Source organism: Gorilla gorilla, chromosome 1, assembly GCF_029281585.2.
Source record: "Gorilla gorilla gorilla isolate KB3781 chromosome 1, NHGRI_mGorGor1-v2.1_pri, whole genome shotgun sequence".
Lineage (NCBI taxonomy): Eukaryota > Metazoa > Chordata > Mammalia > Primates > Hominidae > Gorilla > Gorilla gorilla.
In genome coordinates this window covers 7,887,807-7,898,222 of record NC_073224.2, presented here as the reverse complement: position 1 = coordinate 7,898,222, position 10,416 = coordinate 7,887,807, and positions in this window count along the sequence as shown.

The window sequence follows — 10,416 nt, the reverse complement described above, 5'->3', positions numbered from 1 at the left end:
AATAAAATGAGCACGATTTAGCAGGGGCAGTGCATAAAGTCAGAAACTGGACAATTTCAGTGTGCTTCTGATGTCCCTGAAGACCTCTGGGGCCCTTCTTTGCAAAACATTAATTCTAGCCTGTATTTTAAAAAGGAGAATCAATTTATTATAGTTAAGATTCACCCAGATTAGGGGAACAGAGTATCTGTGAACTTAACTATCAGCCTTCTTAAAATCCCAGAGAGTAGAATTTACCTATCCCTGTAACTGGAAGTCAGTTAAACAAAATAGACATGAACAGACATGTGCATTCAGTTTGAAAAATACAGGTAGGTTTTCCATTGTGCATGTATAGAAATGAGGCTCAGAAAACTCCAGGCATTTGTTAAAATTCACATGTGGAAACTGTCCCATTGTGGACTTACTGTGTCAGAATACTGAGACAATCATCTGGCCTGCATATAGTAGGCCAGGGAAGCATTAATACTATGGGAGAAGGCATCCTGGAGAATGCATTCCAACCTCCTCCAAATCAGGGAGGCAAGCCGGGGGCGGTGGCTCATGCCTGTATTCCTAGCACTTTGGGAGGCTGAAGTGGGGAGAATCACTTGAGCTCAGGAGTTTGAGACCAGCTTGGGCAACATAGTGAGAGATTGTCTTTACAAAAAAATAAAATAAAATGACTGAGTGTGGCTGTGTGTGCCTGTAGTCTCAGCTACTTGGGAAGCTGAGGCCAGAGGATGGCTTAAACCCACGAGATCAAGGCTGTAATGAGGCATGATTGTGCCACTGCACTCCAGCCTGGGCAACAGGCAAGACCCTGTCTCAAAACAACAACAAACAAACAAACAAATCAAGGAGGTAGAGTTGAGACCTGTCAGAACGTGGATGTTTTCATCATGTGAATGTGAGAGAGAAAAGATGAACTGGGATTGAGAGAGTTAGGTACAACTGAGTCATGACAGTCAAAGAGGGTGTACTGTATATAGAGTCACCGCAGGTGAGCTGAAAAACAGCAGGTTAAACTGACAACTGCATTATGACCCGTGGGTGTAAGTATATCCCATCTGTGGAAAGATAAAAATTTTGTTGACTCACAGTTGATAACATGCAGAAAATGTGTAAATGATGCTGAGAGGAACCACAAGGTCACTCATGAGGTAATAGTTTAGTAGAATTTTTGAGGAAAAAGAGATCTTTGTGGTGATCTGATCTACTTCTAGAAATGTTTAGTAACTTATCCAAAGCCCCTGGGCTGCTTAGTCATACTGGAGCTATACCCAAGATACTCAGATTCTTAGTACAAAAATAGCGTTTTCAGTAAAGGAAGAGGTTTGCTTACCCACAGAGATTCACCAAAATTGTCACAATTAAAAACTCACTTTTCAAAATGCAACCCTATCCCAAACACGGTGCCATTAAGACAAAGATAGCATACTGAAAGTTAAGGAAACATCTTGAGTTCAAATTTTGCCTGAGTTAACTAGGCAGTCACAAACTGTATCGCAGAACATAGGCAACCTGCTAGAATATCAAAGGCCACCTGAGAAAATCAGATCATTTAAACGGATCAGTGCTCATCAATTTTAATTGGAATTACCAGAAAGTCTGAAATCCCAGTTTATCTTAAATACCATAAACAACAACAACAACAACAAACAAACGACAAAATTCAAAATGTCACTTACTAATGGTGAGCTAGCAGCATCATCTCTATTTACGCAGGGTGGAAATGTAAAATGGGCAATATTTTATTAAAAAGACTGATAACATTCATGAATTCAATGCGTGTGGCGTTAAAAAAATAGGAGATTAGCTAGGGGATTTTAAAGCCCTGCAAATAGTGGAAATCTCTAAGTCGGTGGTAGCAGACGTGTTAGATTCTGTTCAAATTCATGTCTAAAGGACACATTATTAAGTATTTAAATCACAATGGGATTGAACCAGCAGAAAGCACTTAAAATATTTTGTAAGAAAATTGATAATCAAAGGAGTGAGAATGGCTCATGGTGTTTCCAGAATGAGAAATTATATGCAGACCCTAAAGGGCGAAGTGTGACATAAAGTCCTTATAATTCTAAGACATTGATTGTAACCCCTGGAGCCTTCAGGAGGGAGCCTGAGAGTGATGGCATATATCAGGGGAGTAAAAGTAGAGGGAAAAAAGCTTTTGGGATTTCTTTCCCTATTGGATAATTGTAACTTCATTGTATTACACACACAGAATTGTTTCTTTTTTATGACTGGAATATTATTTTAGTTTTTATACCGCCGAACTGCTTATGGAGCGTAAGAATCAAGTCTCTCTATCATGTAGTGAGGGAGATAGTCTGAGACATTTGCTCATTCTGTTAATTTTGATACATGCTGCTATAGACTCTTTTTTAAAAAAACCCATTGATTTTATTATTGGTGTATACATCAGTGATGAGATAATGTTTTTCTTAATAAGTTAAATTTATCAATTTGTTTTTATTTTGGTAAAATACAGATAGCATATAAATTTATCATTGTAACTATTTTAAGTGTGCAAGTCAGTGGAGTTAAGTTCTTTCACAAGACTGTACCATCACCTCTATCAAGTGTCAGAACTTTTTCATCACCTCAAATGGAAAACCTGTAGCCATCAAGCAGTCAGTCTTCATTTGCCAGCTCTCCCTAGCCCTGCCAGCCACTAATCTGCTTTCTCTCTGTATGGATTTGCCTATTTTGGATATTACATATAAATGGACTTATATCATACATGTTATTGTGTCTGGTTTCTTTCATTTAACATGATATTTTCAAGGTTCATCTATGTTGTAGTGTGTATCAGTACTTCATTCTCTTTTAAAGAGGAATAATGTTCCATTCTATGACTCTACCACCTTTTGTTTATTCATCTGTTGACAGACATTTGGGTTTGTTTGTTGATGAACATTTGAGTTGTTTCTACCTTTTGGCTATTGTGAATAGAGCTGCTATGAACATTCACATACAAGTTTTTGTTTGAACTCCGTTTCTGATTCTATTGGGTATACCTGGGAGTGGAATTGCTAGGTCTTATGGAAATTCTATGAACAACTTACTATTGAACCAGCAAACTTTTCTGCTGCAGCTAAACCGTCTTTATATTTCTACAAGCAATTTGTGTTCCAGTTTCTCCACATAATCACCAGCACTTGTTATTTTCCACTTTTTACAATCTTTTTTTTTTCCTTTATGGCCATCGTAGTGGATACAAAGTGGCATCTCATTGTGGTTTTGATTTGTGTTTCCCAGCAGCTAATAATGTTGTGCATTTTTTAATGTGCTTGTTGGCCACTTACTTGTCTTCTTTGGAAAAATGTCTATTCAAGTCTTTTGCCCATTTTTTGATTGGGTTGTTTGTCTTTTTGTAAGTGTTCCTTACATACTCTGAATATTATACCCTTATGAAATATATGATTTGCAAATATTTTCTCTCATTCTGTATATTGTCTTTTAACTCTTTTGACAATGTCTTTTTGATGAACAAAAGTTTCTAGTTTTGATGAAGACTAATTTATCTGTTTTTTTTGTTGTTGTTTTTGGTTTTCATGTCATATTTAACAAAACAGTGAGACTTCCAAGGTCATGAAAATGTACTTCTATGATTACTTCTAAGAGTTTTATAATTTTTTGCTCTTTCATTTAGGCTTTTGATGTATTTTGAGTTACTTTTCGTATATGCTGTAAGGTAGGGTCCAACTTCATTCTTTAGCAGGTGTCTGTCCAGTTGTGTTGAACTGGATATATGTGTTGAAAGGATTACACTTTCTCTATTGACACCCTTGTCAAAAATCAAGTGACATAAACCCATAGATGTATGTTAGCTAGTATCTAGTCTAATGGGTCCAAATATGAACCGTATTCTGAAGGCTCTCTGAATTATATTCCTGGCCAGCACCTCTATACCAAACTTCAGATTCACATATCTAACTGCCTATACTACAGCTTCATTTGGATGGTGTTATGAACTGAATTGTGCCCTACACCCCTTCATATGTTGACTCATAACCCACAATGTGACTATATTTGGAGATAGGGCCCTTAAGGGGATAATTATGAGTAAATGAGTTTATAAGAGTGGCAGCCTAATGTCATAAGATTGGAATACTTATAAAAAGAGTAAGAAATACTAGCTATCTTCCCTCTCTCCCTGCCCTAGTCTCTTTCTTTCCACACATGCACAGAGGAAAGGCCAGATGAGGACACAGCAAGCAGGCAGATGGCTGCGAGCTGGAAGGGAAGCGTCATCAGAAACCAACCCTGAGGGTACCTTGATCTTGGACTTCCAGTCTCCAGAACTGTGAGAAAATACATTTCTGTTGCTTGCCACCACCCAGTTTGTGGTGTTTGGTTGTGATATCCTGACCTGCCTAATACAGATGGCTAATGCAAAGCTCCAGTGCAACACTTTAGAAAACGAACCCTGTTGTACACCTGACCTCCTCCAGCTGCAGTCTCCTCTTCTCAGTTGATGACAACTGAGAACTCTATTCTTCCGTTTGCTTAGTCCAGAAGCTTGGAGTCCATGTGGTTCCAAACCCATGGCACAGTATGCCAATCACTGAAATGATGAGTTTTGGGGCAGAGAATGAGTTTATTTATGAGGGAGTCAAGTGAGAAAGCAGGAGAACAGGTCTCAAATCAGTCTCCCTGAAAATGGGATTTTAGGGATATTTATGGGATAGAGGAGTGAGGTGGTCCAAGGTGTAGGAAAATGTGATTGGGGTAGGAAAAAATGAGGTAATCAGTAATCTGCTCAAATATAGTCAAACTTCATGGCTCTTCATAGCACACATGTTCACAAAATGGTGTCATTAACATGATCTGAGGGTGGAGTTTTGGGCACTGTGACATCCAAAGGTCACCCGTTGGATATTCACACAGGTCCAGTTGGGGGCCAGTGGTTTCAGCTAGCTTGAACTGGGCAAGAGTTGACCCTCGTTCCTGAAAAGAACTTAAGCAATCGTTACCACAGTGATCTATAAGTAAGAGATGTTATCTCTAAGGAAACTGGTGGCAGTTTTATTATATATTGCTTAGCTACGTGACCTTTAGCTATGAAAATCTTAAAATAAACTAGAAGCAAGTGACAGACTAAAAGCAAGCGACTAAAGCCAGTGAGGCAAGTTAAGTCTGGGCCTAATCAGGGGAGCCCTTGGCCTCAAACATTTCCACGACCTCTGTTCCTCACATATAATCTGTCAGCAAATCCTTTTGACTCTACTTTTAAAGATATCCAGATTACAATCATTTTTACAATGAATCACCCTGTCTCAGCTAGATTACTTGTATTAAAATCACAATGATTTTACTTGAAAACGCTTCACTGACTTCCTACCTGACTCTGTAAATACCCCACGTTGTTTCATAATCCATGAGTATCTACCGTCTGCGCCTTCCCCCTCCACACACATTACCTCTCTGATCCCACTTCCCACCACTTCTCCCATTCCTCCCTCGACTGCAGCCTCACGGGCTTCCTTGCTCCTCAAAAACGCCAGGCTCTCACTTGCCATGCTGCTTTTAGCTCTGCCGATTCCTCTGCCTAGAATAGTCTCTCTCTCTCTCTCTCTCTCTCTCTCTCTTTTTGATACAGAGTCTCGCACTGTTGCCTGGGCTGAAGTGCAGTGGCCCGATCTCAGCTTACTGCAACCTCTGCCTCCCGGGATTATAGGCATGTGCTACCACGCCTGGGTAATTTTTTGTATTTTTAGTAGAGATGGGGTTTCACCATGTTGGCCAGGCTGGTCTCGAACTCCTGACTTCATCATCCACCCGCCTCAGCCTCCCAAAGTGCTGGGATTACAGGCTTGAGCCACCATGCCCAGCCAGTTTCCATCTCTTAACAAGTGCTTGGCTGAGGCCTCACATCTGTCCTTAACCTTCACCTCAGAGGCATTTTCCCTGATGGTGTTACTTCGAATTGTCAAACTTATCCTTTTCCCACTTCTGCTCTATTTCTCTCCGGAGCACAGTTCAGCGCATACTGAAGCATTCTACGCGCTTATTTTTACTTATGTGTCTTGTTCTGTCAGAATAGAAGCTCATGAAGGCAGTGGTGTCTACTTTGTTTCTTCTGCATCCCCAGTTTCTGAGCATGGGCACGAAGATGCAGCTTAATAAAGGAGTGCTGATGAATGAGCAGATGTGTGAACTGAAGGTGGGGGCAGTGACCACTGTGGGGATGCAAGAGCAAGTGGAGGAGGGAGGCCTCACTTTATTGCAAACGAGCAAGCTTTCTGCAATGCGTCAGAAGGATTAGAAAGGATAAGACTGCGCTCTGGGTTTTGCAGTTTCTCTCTTCTTTTCAATTCACGTAGAATACAATCACTCCACTACCAAATATTTGTCATTCATGCATTTCCTAAACTGTAATCACCTGCAAGGAAAAAAACTCAAGAGCCTTTGAGAAAGTTGTAATGTCTTGCATATCCTCTTTTTTATATGTTCTCTATTTCTGTTTAGAAGGCGTTGAGTTACTGAGGATTAAAAATAAAAGAAACTGCTGAAAAGAATTTTTTTCAAAAATGACACAAATATTCTTTTAAATGACAATTACACTACTCAAGCCTTTTATTTTTTCACTCAGACATTTATTTACCTATTTGGTCATAGTTTTGTCTAAACATATGCTGGTTTAAATTAAAATCCTGTGACTATTTTCTTGCAAAAGCTTTTTCAATTTTTTTTTCCTATTGAAGCTATTAAAACAACAAGGAAATGCCTCTTGCTAGTTAGAGCAATGCATTGCTTATAATTAATGTCTTTTGGCAATTTCCCAGCAATTGAGCTTCTCAGAACTCAAGTTTCCATGGTATATCCTTGAGCAAAGCAGTAGGTTTGGCCTCCCATGTCATATGGATCACAGTTGGTGGGGTAGAATATTGAGAACTAATTCAGCTATTCATTATATGTCGGTATTTTCCGCATGGTCTCATCATGGCCTATATGGAGTACTCAGTCTCATCCCAAAATGGCTGAAACTGGGGTGCAGATGGAACCAAGGTGGAGCCCAAATAAAAAATCAGGTCTCCTGCACACAGAAAATGAATGGTGTTTTCAAATCAAACTACAAGTCAAAAAACACACAGACAGACACTCCAAATTTGAGATGTTGCCGTGAAACCCGGCTGCTTCTTGAAATAGAAAACCCTTAGGTGAGTAGTAATAGGGATTTCTATTTTTAAGAATGGCAGAGGACTCCTAGAAAAGATGGAGAGAAAAACCTGGCTGAGCACAGTGGCTCACATCTGTAATCCCAGCACTTTGGGAGGCTGAGGTGGGCAGATCACTTGAGGTCAGGAGTTTGAGACTAGCCTGCCCAACATGGTGAAAACCTGTCTCTACAAAAAACACAAAAATTAGCCAGGCATGGTGGTGTGTGCCTGTAGTCCCAGCTACTCAGGAGGCTGAGGAGGGAGAATCGCTTGAACCCAGGAGGCAGAGGTTGCAGTGAGCCGAGATTGTTCCACTGCAGTCCAGCCTGGGCAACAGAGTGAGACTCTGTCTCAAAAAAAAAGAAAAAAAAAAGGAAAAAGAAAAGATGAATAGACAAACTAATAACTAATAAATATGCTTTTTGTGTTTTCATACTGCAACTAATTTATTTTAGAAAAAATGCATGCCAAGCTTGGCATTGTGGTGCATACCTATAGTCCCAGCTACTGGGGAGGCTGAGGCAGGAGGATCATTTGAGCCCAGGAGTTCTAAGCTTTAGCATGCTCTGATCATGCCTGGGAATAGCCAGTTCATCTCAGCCAGGGCTACACAGTGAGACCTTGTCTTTTAAAAAAAGGAAGAAAGAAGTAAAAAGCAAAGAAAATGAAAGAAAATGTATGCCAGTATGATATTTTCAATGCAAAGTAACTCCTTGTAGAATACTGGTGGTCCAAGGAGCAGCATATGCAAAAGGTGGAAGGAAATAATTGCACAGAAAATCCCAAAGTGGATCATTCAGTTCTTGTAGGTATATTTTGTTCTAGACTTTGCATTTTTAAATGTACTTTGAGTGTCCAAATACCTCAAATAGAAGAGCGAATTGCTCTCTAGGTTTTGGGTTTATGCAAACCTGAAATTTTCAGTATCAATAAAATCTTTAAATTTTACTTGCTACATACTTCATGAAGGGAGATGTTGCTTGACATTTTAATTTTACCTAAACTAAGCCTGAAACAGGTTATTTTTTAAACTACAGTATCTAGTCACCCCTGTGATATGAAAGCTCCTCTTCTACAAAGAATGTCATGAATTTAGCAAACAGGGGCTTCTAATTTAATGACTATTTGACTAGAATTATTAAAATTCTACTTAGTCCAAAATAAAATTACCAAGAAGAATATGTAAAATACATAGGAAATAAAAAATAGAATTTGCCCCAAATAATCAGTGGAGGAGTAATTGTCTACAATTAGTTGGCAGCAAGCTGCATGAGACCTGGTAGAAGACAGAGGATCTGTGCAGAGCTGTAGACGAGAATAATATGAGGAAGCACATATTCTGCAACCAAATATCTGTCCTTAGCTTCCCTAACTGCAGGATCTAATCAACAGCGGGGCGAGCAGGGAGCACCAAGCTGGCCTTACTCGGTCTCAGGGCTAGAATCAGTGCCCTTGAAAACAAGGCGAAAGAAATGCCCATCGTTTGGATATAATATAATTGTCTCTAGTACAGTATGTCTTTCAATTGGAAGCATAAGAACAAGATGTTCAAAGTTGTTATTAAGCATGTGTCAAAGCATTAGTTATTGATATATTAGTATTTATTGTTATGGTAGCCCCCCTTATCAGTTACCCACAGTGTACTACAATAAGGTATTTTGAGAGAGACAGAACACACATTCACATAGCTTTTATTACAGTATATTGTTATAATTGTTCTATTTTTTATTATTAATCTCTTGCTGTGCCTAATTTATGAATTAAACTTTATCATAAGTATGTATAGGAAAAGCAGAGTATATACAGGGTTCCGTAGTATCCACGGTTTCAGGCATCCACTGAACTGGGAGGGTCTTGGAAATTATCCCCCATGGATAAGGCGGAACACTGTATTATAGTAATTATCGTGGACAAAGCAGAAGGACAAAAGAGCTGGTTCTAAAAGCATTTGAATAATAGGGACTTATATGGAGTTACTCCAGAAACAAATACCCAAACTAAGATTACTAAACTATATATGAATTTATTTAACTTTCTACTTAAAATAAATCAAAACTACTTCCTTCTCTACCAGCCATAAGTTATTGGTAGTAACTTATCAATTTCTGCAGGTTAACCTCTAATCTTATTAAAAAAATTTTTTTAGAGACAGGGTCTCACTCTGTCACCCAGGCTGGAGTGCAGTGGCATGATCATAGCTCACTGCAGCTTCAAACTCCTGGGCTCAAGGGATCCTCTAATATCAGTCTCTGGAGTAGCTGGGACTGACTACAAGTGTGCGTCACCCTGGTTTAACTTCTAATTTTATGTGAACAAGAGAACCTTTATAAGTTGCTAATTCTTATGTCAAACAATTAAAACAATGGGCACCAGAGCAATGAAAAACAAGCTGAGTTGATCACTGATAAAGGATAGGACCACATGTCACTAAAAGAAACACACCAAGCAGGCTGCTGAATGAAAACTTCATGTGAGGTTGTAGAGAGAGAGCTCATGATGGCTGTGCTGATGAAAGGTCGAAATTTTGCATACTTGGAAGGACAGAATTAGGCCACAGATCTGTAGACAGTGTGTTAAACCGAATTGTATCATTCATCAGTCAGGAAAACATTTTTAGTTAGGTCCTGATTCTAAAAGAGTTGGTAAATAAGACCTCTCCAAGTTTTTCAACACTATTAGCTTTGGGTTTTATATCCTTCGAAGTTTCTGTTCATATAACAGCTTCTGCCCGGCAGGCAGCTGCATGTAGGGAAACACAACTCTCAGCTGTGGTATATTCAGGCAAGTGGTGTCATAAAGAGAAACCTTCCATTTACATTTGCAAATATATCGTGACCACAAAGGTACATTCCCCACAAGTTCCACATGAGGATCAATTAGGCTAATGAGAAAATTCTTGTCTGGGCAGGGTGGCTCACACCTATAATCCCAGCACTTTGAGAGGTGGGTGGATCGCTTGAGCCCAGGAGTTCAAGACAACATGGCAAACATGGAAACATGGACAACAGGGCAAAACGCTGTCTCTACCAAAAAAACAAAAACAATAATTATCTGGGCATGGTGGCATGCCCTGTAGTCCCAGCTACTCAGGAGCCCAAGGCAGGAGAATCACTTGAGCCTGGGAGGTTGAAGCTGCAGTGAACAAAGATCACATGCTGCACTCCAGCCTGGGCAACAGAGCAGGACCTGTCTTAAAACAAAAAGCAAAACAAAACAAAAACAAAAAGGAATTTTTTTAAGTATGAAATAATAATAATAAATAACCAAG